A 16,589-nucleotide genomic window follows, 5' to 3' on the forward strand; every position below is an offset into this window, starting at 1 on the left:
TCAAGCAATCTGAACATTGAGACCACTACTTCTATCTGTCACACCTTGCACCTGAAGACCTGAAGATCGCACTCAGTTCTTTTATACAACTTTTTGTTCAAATTCGAGCTGCTTTGTGTCAAAACATCTTGAATTTGAGGGGAAGTGTTAGTGTATTGATATATGTCAGTATCTGTACGGATACATATTTGTATGGGTGTATGGGTATATATCTTTTGGGTACATATGTATCGTGCATATCAATATACAACATTATGGATACCTATCGGTATAGGTGTCTAGTTAGTAATTATCTATTCAGAGCTGTTATTAGCCGTATATTTATACGGGTCCTATACATTCTTAATTATTATTGAATGCATAGAGTTCCCGCAGTATTATGAGTTTCTCACAGGTATCTCTGTATCAGGGAAATCTAACTGAAAATCAATTTTGGAGATCTAGCTGGAAATCAATTTTGGAGGGATTTTGGAAGGTAAAGGCAATGATACAGATTTCTCACTACTTGGCTTGAAATGAGGAAAATAATTTCCAGCAGAAATACTTTTTGGTCTCAAAATTTTGATCCAAACACCATAAATGTGCCATCTCCGCAGAAAAATATTTCTGGAAATCCATTACCAAGTATCGAAACGGCCCTAAAGATGAAGTGTTTGCTGAGCCGGCCCACTCATCATAGATAAATGGTCCTCCTTTACAATCCATTGAATTTTGGATCAGAAATTTTTAGATTTATTAATCTTAATGATAATTATGAATGTAAAGTATTTTCTTTAAAAGATAAAAATTTTATTTTTAAGATATTTATTTTTCATCATACATTTTGTGATAGTAGAAGCACTTTTTTGTGATATCCATCTACAAAAGAGAAATGGTCTGGTTGTATACAATCCCAATAAAAAGAAGGAAACAGTTTATATAAGATTGCAACCTTAAAATGTAGAATTAAAAATGCACCGAAAAAATCCATTGAAAAATATTGTTTTAATCTTGAAAAACCCTCTAAATGATAATCTCGACATCGAGATGTATGAATATGAGACAAATAAAATTTTAAAACCCTTAAATAGCGCATCTTATCACTCATTATCTCGACCGTCCATTTTAAGATTTTCGTATGTTTATAGATCTATTTGATTTTAACAATTTTTGAAGTTTAAAAGTTTAAAATTAGAGATAAATATAGATTTTCAGATTATCCTAAAAAAAATTTGCACCAAAATTACATGCTATGTCAAAATTTAGAGACGCACCTTAAATGGATTGTTTAAAGTTGCAACTTTATAAAACACACCCTAAAAAGAGAGACCACCGATAAATTTCTTAGCCAATCTGAAAAGGAAAATGGTCCTATAAAAATAAGTAAATCCTCTTCTCATAACTTATTGAAAATTATAGTTCAAACGTTCAAAAACATTTACATCAATCATCTCGGCATGAACATTATGGTTGTAAAAAAAAAATTAAGATTTTAAGCTCTAAAATAAAAACATATTATAACAAATTATCTAGACAGTATATTTTACACTTAAAATAAGTGGTCATATATCTATAAGATCTGTACCATTTTTTAGTTTCAAGTATTATTTTTGATGTCAGAAATTGATTTTAAATCGATTTTTTTTACCGAAGGTGCATTCGGGACGAACGTTTCAGACCTTACGGAAACTTCATCCATCACAAAAGTAGAGATTAGATAATTCATTTGACTTTATGTGCGCCTCTTCTCTCTCTAGAATATAAAAAGGGGGTGCTGTCTGGTCTCTTCCAGAACTGTTTTATCCCGAGGTGTCTGGATAAAAATTCCATCTAGAATTTTCGATACTACTCCCTCACTTTCCACCGTTATAAATACCCCTTCACATGCCCCTCTCTCATCAAAATAAATCAGTGAGAACAAGCAGTAGCGATCACAGCATCATCTGCATTACTCTTTGCAATTTCTTCATCCAAAACCAGTAAAAAAATGTCTCTGATTCCAAGCATTTTTGGGCAAAGAAGCAATTGTCTTTGACCCCTTGTCTCATGACATTTGGGACCCCTTCCCTGGCTTCTTCCCTTCGTCTTCCCTCAACAAACCCAATGAATCCACCTCTGCTCTCTTGAACACCAGGTTTGATTGGAAAGAGACTGATAATGCTCATGTTTTCAAGGCAGATCTCCCTGGTCTGAACAAATAAGAGGTGAAGGTGGAGTTAGAAGATGGGAGAGTGTTGCAGATAAGTGGAGAGAGAAAGAGAGAGAACGATGAGTGGCACAGGGTAGAGAGAAGCCAGGGGAAGTTTGTGAGGAGGTTCAGGCTCGCTGGAAATGCGAAGGTTGACGGAGTGAAAGCGACCATGGAGAATGGGGTTCTCACAGTGACTGTACCTAAAGTTGAAGCCCCAAAGCCTGATGTCAAATCCATCGAAATTTCAGGCTAAATTTCTATATTTTTCCGAGTTTTCAGAGTTTAAAATAAAATTTCGTAGGATGTTTACGCGTGTGTAGAGTGTCTGGGTGTTGTAATGCGTAGATACTGAAGTATGTATCTTGTATTGACTCCCTCATTTCAATTGTCTTTTTGAGTGTAAAAACTCTCTTTCTCGGTTATGTACCCCTCTCTCTCTTCCTCTTTTCTTTTCTTTCCTTTTTTTTTTTTTTTTTTTGGGAAAAGTTTATATAAGATTGAGTCTCTAGACAATCAATTTATTCTCCACCTCAACAAATTGTTTTTTTTAGAAAAAATTTATATAAGGTTGAGGCTCTCAACAATCAATTTAATCCCCACCTCAACAAATTTTTTTTTTTTAAACATTAATTGTTATTTTCATTAATATAAACAGCAAGGCTCAACATTACAATTGAAAGAAGGGACAAAGAAATATAGAGATCTCTACTCCTTAAAGGGACCTATCCTAAACCAACAAAATACATACAACACTTTAACACCGACACAAAATCACTAGCAACCAATAGTTTTCTCGGCATCCCAGTCAAACCAAAGCAGAGATCCAAACCCACCCTTGATAATGAGCATCCTATCTATCAATAACCAGGGTTGGAAGAAAGCGCCAACCTGCACAGGATTGGTGGTGCCCATAAGAAGATCAATCGAAACTTGGCAGCGCAACTATAGGTGTTGGGCCACACCATCGGCCAAAAAAAAAAAAAAATATTGGATATAAAAGGGGTAAGAAAGTTGTAGAAAGAGTAGAAAAACCAAAGAGAAATGAATATGGAGAATAGCTACAAGAGAACTGAGAGCAAAACTAAAGCGTAGTAAAAGAAGAGACCAAATTCATTAGAATCTCCAAACGATTGTAATATGTCACAGTTCACCAAGGTCAAGAAATTGACCATCCCCTATCTATGGCAGGGCGTAAGCCTCGGGCAAAGATACAATGGACCTCCAAGCCCGCTCGAGGTCTGACAACAAGGTGACTGGCCCCCAAGGAAGGTATCCATGTTTTAGGGGCTAACCCAAGCATGGAGATTTCCGAGTCGGAGAAGATAGTGAAGGCCAAAAGCGTTGGAATAGTTCACAGATGAAAGGGAATGGTGGGCAGCGATACAGGATGGAGGGCGAAAGGGTTTGAAGAGGATGCGCACAAAGGGAGGGGGGAGGAGAGGGGAGAGAAACCCCCGTCTTCCCCAACCTAGGGGCCGCTCTCTCTCTAGAAAAAAGAGGAGGAGGCTGATGAAGATAAGTGAGGATAGGGAACTAAAATACTAAAAGGAAAACAATTACAAAAAAAAAAAAAAACCTCAGAGCTAAAGGAGGTAAAAGGCAGAGGGAGAGGAGAGGAGAAAAAAAAAAAAAAGGAGAAAAACAATGCTAAAAAGAAAACAATAACCAAAAAAAAAAAAAACTAAGAGCTAAAGGAGGTGAGAGGCCGAGGGAGAGGAGAAAAAAAAAAAAGAGAAGACCAAAACGAATAAGGAGAAAAAAAACAACTAAGAGGGACATGGTAGAAGCTAAAAAGAAAATACAAAAAAATATAGCGAGGACAAGAGAGAGGGAAGAGGGTTAGGCTCACTGGTCACAGCGGTTGGGGAAGCGCGGTGGCGAAGGCATTGGCTTGGTGGTGGTGGTGGTCGCTGGAGACCTGGCAACGATGGCGGTGGCTGGAGACCCAGCGACTATGGTGGTGGTTGATTCACCCTTGCTTCAAAACCCTAGCAAACCTTAACATCCTTGCTACCACTTCTCTCTCTGCCAAAACTTATTAGAATTTTTTTTTTTTTTGATGCCAAAAAACCCTCAAATTCGATCCTCTAGATATTGATAGACCTGAATTTTAGAAAAAATGGACTTCAAATCTTGGAATAATGCATCTTGTAATCTAGACCGTCAATTTTCAAGATCGTCAAGTGTTTGTAGATTTGCTTGCTCTATACTATTTTTAAAGCTTTAATTTTTATATTTAGATACAAAAATAAATTTTTAGGCCGTCATAAATATTTTTGATACTAAAACATCTTTCGATACTATTTGAAAGTGTCATACTTTGATTGTTTAGAGCCTCAGTATTATACAAACCACACTTCATTTTTTTGGGAGCGCTAGTTACATTCTCTCTCTCTCTCTCTCTTTCTCTCTCTGCAATGGGCAGAACCCACAGGAGAGGAGAACTTGTGCACGAAAGCTCTACACCCGATTGATTGATATTTTGGCAAATAAAGGACAAGAAGTAAAACATGAAACACATATCTTAAGGAAACAAAGATTTATATGATTCACCCTAGAAGTGCTATATCCACGGGCCCAACAAATTGAAATCCACTATATCAATGAAAGTTATATCAAATATTTTAGGACATAGATTTACCTCTCTAACCATCGACAAAAACTCAGTTGAGCAAAACCCTTTTAGAATTGCTCTCTCAAATGGCACCACTGCCGATTTATCATCTCTATTTCATAACTAGACCATTATCTAGAATGAAACTATAACTAGACCACTATCTAGGAAGAGACACATCTCTATTCCACCGCAAAACCACTGTCCATGAGTAGATCCTTGAGAGCAATTGAAACTCTCTCACTAATAGGAAAAACTACTCAAAATCTTCATGGGAACCGCTTCTCTACAAGAAACCAATATCTCAATCTATAGAAGCACATCTATGGTGTTTCTCTTCTTATCCCTGCCTCTCCCTTTAAAGGAAGTCACTTTTCCCATATGGTGACCCAAATGGGGCACACATAATCTTTCATCTTTAATCCCATATATATAAGGTTAGAAGTCCACACTAAAGAAGAAACTTCCTATAGGATATATATATATATATATATATATATATATTTTATTTTATTTTTTATTTTTTTTAAGAACCAAGAGATATATCCCAGAATTCTATTCTTTTTGGATTTCTATTTCCTTTAGGGAACTCATCAATATCAATCTCAATCCCACATAATATGGGATTTCATTATGTGGGTGATTTTGGATATCATCAAATCCGATAATCTCCACCTTAATATCAAAAGCACCTGCTGTCCAATAAATTTCTTCATCATTCTTGGGGAAAAATTTTGTTTGCCATCATATTTCTCCACTCACATACTTTGCCATGTGCATTTCTTCAATCAAATACACAAACACTAGCCTTGTACAGAACCATGCGCTCTGATACCACTTGTTTTGCGTCGAAGCTCTAAACCTAATGGGTTGATTTTTTGGCAAAATAAAGTACGGTAAATAAAATATGAAACACATACTACAAGAACACAAAAATTTATGTGGTTCGCCCCGGAAAGGCTACATTCATGGGTAAAACAAATTGAACTCCAATATACTAATGAAGGTTACATCAAAGATTTTGGAACATGGAGTTACCCAACCTTCGACAAAAACCCAGTCGAGGGGCCAATGAAAGTTAAATCAGAGATTTTGGGACATATAGTTACCCAACTCTCAACAAAAACCCAGTCGAGCAAACCCTTTTAGACTTGCTCTCCCTAACGACATCATTGTCGATCTCTCATATAGAAAAAGATCATAACTGAACCATTGTCTGGGAAGAAATCCTTGAAAACAACCGAGACTTTCTCTCACTAAAAGAAAAAATGCCAAAAAATCTTCATGGGAAGCTCTTCTCTACGAGACACCAATCTCTTAATCTATAGGAGGCACATCCATGATGTTTCTTTCCATATGAAGCTATTTTCTCTCAAGGGGAGGCATTACAGGAGATCATGCCTCTCTCTCTAGATGAAGATGTTGGGTTTATGTGGCCTTTAAAGGCCTTATGAGTGCTTTGTAAAATGAAATGATAAAGTGGAACATGAACTTAGTGGGAGTGTGGTCTCTCGTGGACCATACTAAGCAAACGATGGTTTGCTGATACCGATCTGTGCTTAACGATCTAGACCAGTCGGTTGGGAAAAACCTATGTTACCTGGGCATGAAGAGCAAACTAATGAGGGTTTATGGGTTAGCCCTTGATGAGGTCGGAGAATATGCTCAGATGAGTGAGCCGAGGGACTGTGTGACGCTTGTGTATGATGGTGGTCTACTGAGATAGGGGCGAAAACCTCATCCATATTCTATCACATAGTATGCATATTGATAGATCGTTCGGGAAAGCCAGATATCCACCTTTGGGTGAAGCGTATGCATATGCGAGATATACCCCTATGCGTCATAGAGCTGTGATCGCATCAGGTCGTGGTGACCTTAACTCGTCTCTAAGGGAGGACCTGTAATTCTCAGACTGGGATTGCGACCCCTTGATCCATCGACCTGATTTTGGAGACCTGCTAATGAGCCCCTGTTTTGACTATGGGTCATGAGAAACACTGAGTCGGTTCGATAAAGCTAATGTGGTATGTAGTCCACAATTGAAGGTGGAGTACCCCGTTATTACAGATTGGATTCCTAAAACCATATAAATCATTTTCCCATCATATTAATCTAATTGTGTTTATTTTATTATTGAAATGATTTTAGTTTTATTATTTGAATTTTATGAATCTCTCGATATTTTATTTGTGATTATTGGACTTATAAAAATACAGTTATTGTTCTTGCAAAGTTATAAAAATTTAAATATATATTTTAAATTATTTTATTCAATTTTAAAAATAATATATTTTTTATAATATTCCATGGGGGCCCATAGTTCACATGGGCCCACCATGTGGCATGTGGGCGGGGGCCCACATGTACCACAAAAGGGTGGCACGCCCCACCCTCTTTGGATTCTCTTGTTTGCTTTTAAGATAAGGCTAGTTTGATTTGTGGCATGTGGTAAAATCTTGGAAGGGATATATTCATCATAGCTTTATCTATTTTGTAGCAAGTTTGTTTTAAAGAGATATGGTCAATTTGAATTGATATGGATCTTATCTTATATATATTTGGTAGTATTTATCTACTTGATATTATTTGACATATCCTTATGGAATATGTGCAATTTTATAGAATGCATGATATTTATTTTATTTAAATATATTGATGGGAAAATGGTATAGGAAATGGGGATAATGGTTCGTACAAGTCACCATTGATTGACGGCCTATGGTCAATCTCACAAGAAGAGGCAATCTAAGGAAAATCTTAAGAAATCCTACTTTTATTCAAAGCCTATAAAAAAAGATTATCTCTACCAAAAAATCTTTGCACCTTATCTCTTGTACCTAATTCTCATCTTTTTCTGTCATATCCCAAAAAGGGGCACGCACCACTCTCTCATGTTTTATCTCTCTCTCCTACATTGTGAAAGAACCTAAACGTTTAGGTTATGGAGTTCTTATCTCTTATCTCTCAAATATGGATTTATAGCTAAGGATTTTAAAGTTTAGCAAAAAGAGAATCCATCTCTCTCAAACTCTCTTGCTAAGAGCATTCACCTAAGGTTTGAGTTTGTGATCAAAGGGGTTTCATGTTCCATTGGTGTGGCTTGGCCGAAATTTGCTTTCTCGATTCGAGATTAAAGCTAGACCGTTGATCCCGCACCATCAAATGGTGGTGACTCGGTATAGGGTGTAATAAGCTCAGTTGAGGTAATATCTGACACTCTTCTTTTTTGTTTATTGCAATCTTATCTTTTATTCTCAAGTATAGTGCATAGTTGTTTCAATAGTATCAAGTTGTTAAGATCTTGGTTTTATTGTTATGTTGATTTTATTTTGAAATTTATCTTATTATAATAAAGTCTTACCTGTAAGCAATGGTTTAAAAATCGAATCGGCGACCCGGATCGGGCTTTCAAAAAACCGATCCGGATCGGCGAATCGGCGATCCGGATCGGGAATCGGGTGAATCGGTCAGAATAAAGCTTCAAAAAAATCCGAAAAAATTATTAAAATTCATTATAAATATTGTTTTTTAGGAATTCAATAAAAAATGAGGGTACTCCATTAAGAATTTTCATGTTTTTGAATGAATATGCGAATATTGATATGTTCTTTCCCAGCATGAACCGCCATTCAACATTTAATTTACATCACACAAAAGGATAAACATAGAATTATCATGGAATAAGTATATCAACATACATGGACTACAATAAAGCATAAAATTAGTAACATACGATCTAAAAATAAAATGATAGACGACGTTGTTGTTCTTCTTGGTCACGCTGGTGCCATAGATTGAATTCGTTTGACAATTCATTGATTCGATCTAAAAACGAATCATCGATATTAGCGGGCGTCTGACTATTCCCAAATCCCTGAGTGTTAGTGTTTTGTTGTGTTCCCAATCCAAAATCTCCGAAGCTTGTCCATCCTTCATGCTCACCTGCACTGTCGTGCTCATCCCTACACTGTTGCTGTTGGGACTCGATATGTGAATAATATGGCCGGGATAGGGTGGCCTCAGAATCATCATCTCTCTCATTTTCTCTTAGACCCCCTTCCCACTTTCCTTCATTAGGTGCAATATCACCGACATATTGTGGATACATTGGCTGGCTGCTTCCTCTTTTATGCTGCTCATCACTTTCTTCAATATCTTCATCACCGATAGCCTCAAGGAACGCTCTCTTGTGCAACACTGGCTCCTCCTCTTCTACTACCCATTGGTCTGCTGTGTCTGTGACAAATATTGTGTCTAAGTCTATCGGCCCATAGCCTTCAAGCTTCCTTCTTATTTGTCGCTCTCTGAGGTTTAAATTATAATGAACGTAGACTAGTTTATGAAGCTTCTCAGAAGCGAGTCGATTCCTCCTAGTAGTGTGCAACCATTGGAACGTACTCCAGTTGCGCTCACAGCCAGTAGCAGAACATGTCTGGGAGAGCACCTTGATTGCTATCCTCTTTAGGTGAGGTGCATCAGTACCATATATCTCCCACCATTCAGCTGGATTAAAATGTAAAAAGCATTGTAAAGGCAAGAACAATTCATAAGATTACATATATAAATAAACAAAATATTAGCGAGGGGATAACCTGGATCCATCATAGTTCGAGAATTTCTGGTAAGTCTAGTTCCGAAGGATCCTATAGCATCCCTATACATAGCAAGCTAAAACAAATATATTACGTTTTAGTGCATTATTCCTCACAAATATAACAACTCAATGAAGTTCTTACCCAAACATTAAATAATACCTCTTGTATTGCTGCTACTTGGTTTCGATGGCTTCTGTCCAACCTTGCAATAATGTATCTGACCTCTTCCATAATCTTGTGGGGTTGTTCAGGTGTCAAATAGAAAAATTTTGGGTTGAAATAGTAACCTAAAAAATATATAGGTAGAAAAATGTCATTTACAATTTCATAAAAAAATGATTTAAACTGAAACATTGTAATGATATAAATATATATTTACCAGCATAATGAATTGGACGTCCAAATTTGGTGTTCCACCTCTTTTCTATAATCTCGATCACTTTGCTAGCAAAATTACACTTCTCCCCAATAGCTGATTTCGCCCTCTCAATACCTTCATAAAGGATACCCATGGTAGCTTTCTTATCAGCATCCACCATTCTTAACACCGTGACCAAAGGGGCAGTGGCCTCTACAACACTGGAACATCGAGACCAGAACAGCCTATTTGAGATTATGTTATCCACTTGTATACCGGTACTGGACTTCGAGAGGCGGTCATTTAACCACTCTTCACAAGTAAACAATCTCTTTAATGCACCTTCAGATTGTCGAATGGAGTCCACAGCTAAATAATCGGTCGCAAAGCGGGTTATGGCAGGCCTGATTATCTCTTTTTTCTTAGAGTGTTCTCTAAACAGAAATAATATTTTAGAGTGGTTGTATATAAATCTCGACACCAACCTTGCTTCATCTAGAGTCTCCTTCACAATTTTGATCTCACCGATTTCCTCTAACATAAGATCGATGCTGTGTGCAGCACACGAGGTCCATACTAGATGCTTCCTCTCATCCATCAACTTGCTGCCCGCAGAAACACATGCACGCGCATTGTCCGTAATAAACTGGACTACATGCTTATCTCCCACCTCCTCCACTATCTGATCATATAGTCGTACGTAGAAGTTTGCATCCTTCTTCGTCCCTGATACGTCTTTGCTAGACAAAAAGCTGTACCTTTTGGGGAATAGGTCAAGAAGTTTAAAAACTCCTTTTTCCTAACTTTATTCAACCAACCATCACTCATGAGAGTAATTCCTGTCCTTGGCCAACTCTGTTTATATTCTTCAATCCACTTTTTAACTTCCTCTACCTCTTCATCTAAAATTGGCCCACTGAGCTCATATGCCGTCGGGGGTTTTACCCCGGGCCCGGCTCTCTGGATTGCACTAACCATAGGTGGAAAATATGGGCTATTGGCTGCATCAAAGGGAATCCCTTTATCGTCGAACCATTTACCAACATATCTCCCTAACATGTTTCTTGTACCTTTAACCATGCCTTTTAGGGTCATCTGTTGTGACTTAGGCTTTGAGAGAAATGGGTCTTTACGACCATGACCTGCAATACTGGCACTCCTAGGTAACTTAGAAACAATTTCTTCAACAACTGATTCTCCTTGATACATATTGCCACCAACCCCTCCATACATATTTGAGCTGGGCCCGCCATACATGCTCGAGCTGGACCCGCCATGCATATCTGAACTAGGCCCACCATGCATATCGGAGCTAGGCCCACCATGTATGTCTGAGCTAGACCCACCAGGCATTCTAAACCCACATTCCCTCTAATATTGTTCATGTAAACTCAATCTTGTGGCCATGTCCAGCTCATTATTATATTGCTCTTCTAGGTCATAATTATATTGCTTTTCTGTATCATTCCTGCTTGATGGTGTATATAAACTAGCTATCTCCTCATTCATCCTATGTTTGACAATTTTTTTACCTTTGCTAGCATTAAGAATTGCCACCATCTGTTTTTTTACATTACTAGGGACACTAGTGCATGCAGAAACTTCTCCCTTAACCCCTGCCAAGTGTTGCTTGAACCTATGTACCCCACTACTTATCACTCTTTGACAATAATTACAAATAATTTTGTCTTTCTTGTTGGGATCAAATCTGACCCCATGTTGCCATGCAGGGTCTTCTGTAGATCTTGACATGATTCAACTGTTTTAAGATGTAAAAAGTTTAAATTAACCTGACAGTTCAAAAAGAAAAATAATCACCATATGTAGTGATAATATGTTGCGGTAGTTCATGTAGTCATATTCGTTGTTATTTGTTATTGCAAAATACCTTTTTTGATAATAATATTTTCGTACATATCAATTACAAACATTTAGAATAATACAAAATGCAAGCTCCAAACATGGCTACAACTCAATTATCAAGAACATACATTTTTTGCATTAAAAAATTAATAATAAAAACAATTCTTCAAAGAGCCGGCTAACATCAGTCATTCCAATTAAAAAATCCATGAACAACAGATAAAAAAAATACAGTTTTGTATTGAAAATATAATAACATGCATTTTTTTGCATAAATAATCCATCAACATACAATTTTTTCAACAAAAACATTAACAATAAAAATTTAAAATATGGTTTAATACCTCATGATAATTAAAACCTTGTCACGATTTTCACATCTTTTCGGAAAATCATCATTTTTCAAAAAATTCGATCATGGAAAAAAAAAAAAAAAATTACAGCAAACTCAAACAATAAAAATTAAAAATTGGGTTTAATACATCATGGTAATCAAAACTTTATCACGATTTTCACATCTTTTCGAAAAATCATCATTTTTCAAAAAATTCGATCATGGATAAAAAGAAATAATAAAAAAAAAAAGTACAGCAAATTTTCAAAAAATTCGATCATGGATTAAAAAAAAAATTAACAAATTTTCAAAAAGTTCGATCATGGATTAAAAAAAAAAAATCACAAATTTTCTAAAAATTCGATCATGGATTACAAAAAATTCGATCATGGATTACAAAAAATTTGATCATGGATTACATAAAATTCAATCATGGATTACATAATTCGATCATGGATTACAAAAAAAAAAAAAAACATAAAAAAACAAAAAATTCGATCGTGGATTACAAGAACAGAAAAAAACAATTCGATCATGGATTACAAAAAATTCAATCATGGGTTACAAAAAAAAAAAAAAAAAAAAAATTCGATCATGGATTACAAGTAAAAAAAACAAACATTTCGATCATGGATTACAAAAAAGTCGATCATGGATTACAGAAAATTCTATCATGGATTACAAAAAATTCGATCATGGATTACATAAAATTCGATCATGGATTACAAAAAAAAAAAAACAAAAAAAAACAAAAAATTCGATCGTGGATTACAAAAAAAGAAAAAAACAATTACATCATGGATAACAAAAAATTCAATCATAGATTACAAAAAACTCTATCATGGGTTACATAAAAAACAAAAAACAAAAAATTCGATCATGGATTACAAAAAAAAACAAACATTTCGATCATGGATTACAAAACATTCGATCATGGATTACAAAAAATTCTATCATGGGTTACAAAAATAAAAAATAAAAAATAAAATTCGATCATGGATTACAAGAAAAAAAAACAAACATTTCGATCATGGATTACAAAAAATTCGATCATGGATTACAAAAAATTCTATCATGGGCTACAAAAAAAAAAAAAAAAAAATTTGTTCTTCACAGAGTCGTTTTACATAAGCGATTTTAACTCAAAAATTCACCTCTAAGTGAATAAATTACATCCAATTGAGTATATTTTCTGATAAACAACAATATAAGGAATCAAAACCGTAAACTTTTAACACATTATTTCTAATATATCATGAAAACAAAATCAAAAGGCGGAAAAAAAAAAAAAAAAACAGCGGAATTTGGTTCCGCAGACATCTCGCTGTTCATATCAAATTTCTTGCTGTAATTGACCAGATTACGTAAAATTGAAAATTTTAAATCATACTAGACACAATAAAGATTAAAAACCCTAATTATTGAACTCATTATGTTCAAAATATGCCTTGAAATAAATCAAATGGCGGAAAAAAAAAAAAACCCAAAGTTCTTACCTGTTTTTGTGAACCGAAGCCTTCAATCTCCAAAAAACTATGTTTTTCTCAACGATTATCACAAATTAGTAAATAAAGGTTTTGATTCACAGCTTTAAGATCAAAATGCGTACAAATTTTGAAAGATTCATGCCCTATTTGGCATGAAATTTCAGAAAAGGCGGAAACCCAAAACACCGAATTTTTCGTGATCCAAAGACAACCAATTTTTCCACCATTTAATCCTTGAAAAAGCTGAATAAAGCTGTTTACAGCCTGCAAATCAGATCACATGCCAAATAAAACAAGAAAAATGATCAAAAAATGACAAATTTCAAATAATCCCGTGAAGAACACTGTGTGCAACCCGTGTTCTTCACGGACTCGCCGATTCCGCACAGTGAATCGCCGAGTCACTGTGCGGAATCGTCCGGTTCTGTCTAGAACCGGACAATTTCCGATTTTTAAACCGATCCGGTCCCTTTTCGCAAATTTCGAGTCGAACCGGGCGAGTCCGATTCGACTCGGCGTTTTTTAAAACGCTGCTTGTAAGTGATCTTTTGCCAAAAGAAAAGGGTGAAAAAAAAAAATATATGTATTCCCCGATAAAATATCACATAGGTTTTTCTTTCAACCACCTCTCCCATATGGTGATGCAAATAGGGCACAGATAATCTTTCATCTTTCATCTCATATATATAAAGTTAGGAGTTCGCACGAAATAGGAAACTTCATGTAGGTGCTACATATATCTCAAGAACCAAAAGATATATCTCATAGTTCTAATCTTTTTGGATATCTATTTTATTTATTAAACTTATCAATATCAATATCAATCCCACATACTATGTTGTTTTCCTAAGAGGGGTTTTTTTGGATATCACAAAATCCAACTCTCTCTCTCTCTACCAATCCTCTGCCCCTCCTAGATCTTAAATCTAATGGGCCGTTTGGATCTATAGAAAAAGATTACGTGAAAAAATATATTTCTTTTGAAATGCATTTTTTGAGAAAAGTCTTTCATATAAAATAGATTTCTGTTGTTTGGATTGTACATGAGTGTGCATAATATTTTCATGGTTTTTTTTTTTTTTTAATTATTTTTTATGTTTTTTTTTAAATACGTTTGATTGTATTACTAATTATAATATCATTTTTCATTAAATTTGATATAGTTTCTCTCTTTAAAAATTTTGAGAGACTTTATCTCTAAAAATTTTCAAGTATATTCGCTAACGAAAATTTGATAAACGTGCTCTCTAAAATTTTAACATATTTTAGTCTAAAACTTAAAATTTGAGATATTTTCCCTCTCTAAAAATTTCAAGTACTTTATCTCTGTAAAATCTTAAAATACATTTACTTTTAAATTTAAAATATAAGATTGTTTCTCTATTTATCCAAAAAAAAAAAATAGTTCCTCTCTTTAAAAGTTTTGATATTGTTTCTCTCACTAAAAAAATTAGGTTGTTTCTCTCTCTATAATTTGATATAATTTATCTCTCTAAAAAATTTAGCTACTTCTCTCTCTAAAACTTAAAATCTGAGACGGTTTTTCTCTCTAAAAAATTAGAGAGTTTCTCTCTCTAAAGATTTTCAAGACTCTTTCTAAAACTTAAAGTTTGAGATAGTTTCTCTCTAAAAATTTTAAGATACTCTTTCTATCTAAAAAAATGTGATATTTTCTCTCACTAAAAAATTTTAGATAGCTGCTCTCTCTAAAATTTTTAATTTGCAATAGTTTCTCTCTCTAAAATTTGATATAGTTTTTCTTTGTAAAATTTTAAGATACTTTCTTTATCTAAAACTTAAAATTTGATAAAGTTTCTCTCTCTAAAAATTTTGTAATGGCTTCTCGCTCTAAAAAGTTTCAAATAATTTCTCTCTCTATAACTTAAAATTTGAGATAGTTCTCTCTCTAAATTTTTTTAGATTGTTTTTTTTTTTCTCTAAAAGTTTTGAGGTAGTTTATCTCTCTAAGACTTAAAAATTTGGGATAGTTTTTCTCTTTAAAATTTTTGAGATAGTTTCTCGTTCTAAAACTAAAAAATTTGAGATAATTTCTCTCTCTAATAAATTTGAGATAATTTCTCACTAAAATCCTAAAATTTAAGATAGTCTCTCTATAAAAATTTTGAGATAGTTCTTCTCTCTAAAAATATTTAGCTACTTTATTTCTCTAAAACTTAAAAAAATTGGCATAGTTTCTCTCTAAGACTTAAAATTTGTATAGTTTCTCTCTCTAAAAAATTTGAGATAGTTATTTCTCTAAAAAGTTTTAGGTACTTTCTCTTTATAAAACTAGAAATTTGATATAGTTTTTCTATCTAAGAATTTTCAACTACTTTCCCTTTATAAAACTTAAAATTTGAGATAGTTTCTCTCTCTCTATTTTGAGTTAGTTTCTCTTACTAAAACTTAAAATTTTGATGTTGCTTTCTCTCTAAAAATTTGAAATAGTTTCTCTCTCTAAATAATTTAGGTACTTTCTCTCTGTAAAACTTGAAATTTGAGATAGTTTCTCTCTTTAAAACTTTTTTAAGTACTTCTCTCTCTCAAATTTGATACAATTTCTCTTTCTAAAGCTTTTAGATATTCTCTCTCTCTAAAACTTAATTTGAAATAGTTCTTTTCCGTAAAAAAATTGAGATAATTTCTTTCACTAAATGCTTTTAGGAAGTTCCTCACTCTAAAATGAGATATAATTTTTTTCTAAAATTTTAAGATACACTCTCTCTCTAAAGCATAAAATGAGAGTTAGTTTCTCTCTCAAATTCGTGGGGGCGTTTTGGAGGAACTAATTGTATTTTTATAGTGGGCATCTCTGAAATAGGGAAATCTGGAAGTCAATTTTTAAGGGTAAAAGCAATGATACAGATTTCTCAAGTATTGATACGCACCCTAAAGATGAAGTGTTTGGTTAGCCGGCCCACTCATTGTAGATACAAGTATTGAAACGGACCCTAAAGGTGACGTGTTTGGTTATCCGGGCCACTCATTGTAGACACGGGCCTCCATCAAAATCCATTGAATTTTGGATCCGAAATTTTTAGATTTATTAATCTTAAAGATAATGATCATTACGAATGTAAAATATTTTCTTTAAGCATATATTTTGTGATATTAAAAGCAGTTTTTTGCGATATCCATCTACGAAAGATAAATAGTATGGTTGTA

At 34.3% G+C, this 16,589-nt stretch overlaps 1 long non-coding RNA gene and 1 pseudogene across 1 annotated transcript; one reads left to right on the top strand and one right to left on the bottom strand.

The window, feature by feature from the left end:
- The first annotated feature begins 1,845 nt into the window (after positions 1-1,845).
- LOC105421386 (17.8 kDa class I heat shock protein-like) lies at positions 1,846-2,576 on the top strand (annotated as a pseudogene).
- Positions 2,577-2,854: 278 nt separating this feature from the next.
- LOC148782923 (uncharacterized) lies at positions 2,855-4,170 on the bottom strand. Its single transcript, XR_016051423.1, has 2 exons — positions 4,020-4,170; positions 2,855-3,058 (listed from the first exon to the last, which is right to left on the bottom strand). It is a non-coding gene; the product is annotated as an uncharacterized LOC148782923 (long non-coding RNA).
- Positions 4,171-16,589: the final 12,419 nt, after the last annotated feature.

The sequence above is a fragment of the Amborella trichopoda genome, chromosome 3 (genome assembly GCF_054954075.1).
Source record: "Amborella trichopoda isolate Santa Cruz 75 chromosome 3, AtrichopodaSantaCruz75HAP2 v2.0, whole genome shotgun sequence".
Classification (NCBI taxonomy): Eukaryota; Viridiplantae; Streptophyta; class Magnoliopsida; order Amborellales; family Amborellaceae; genus Amborella; species Amborella trichopoda.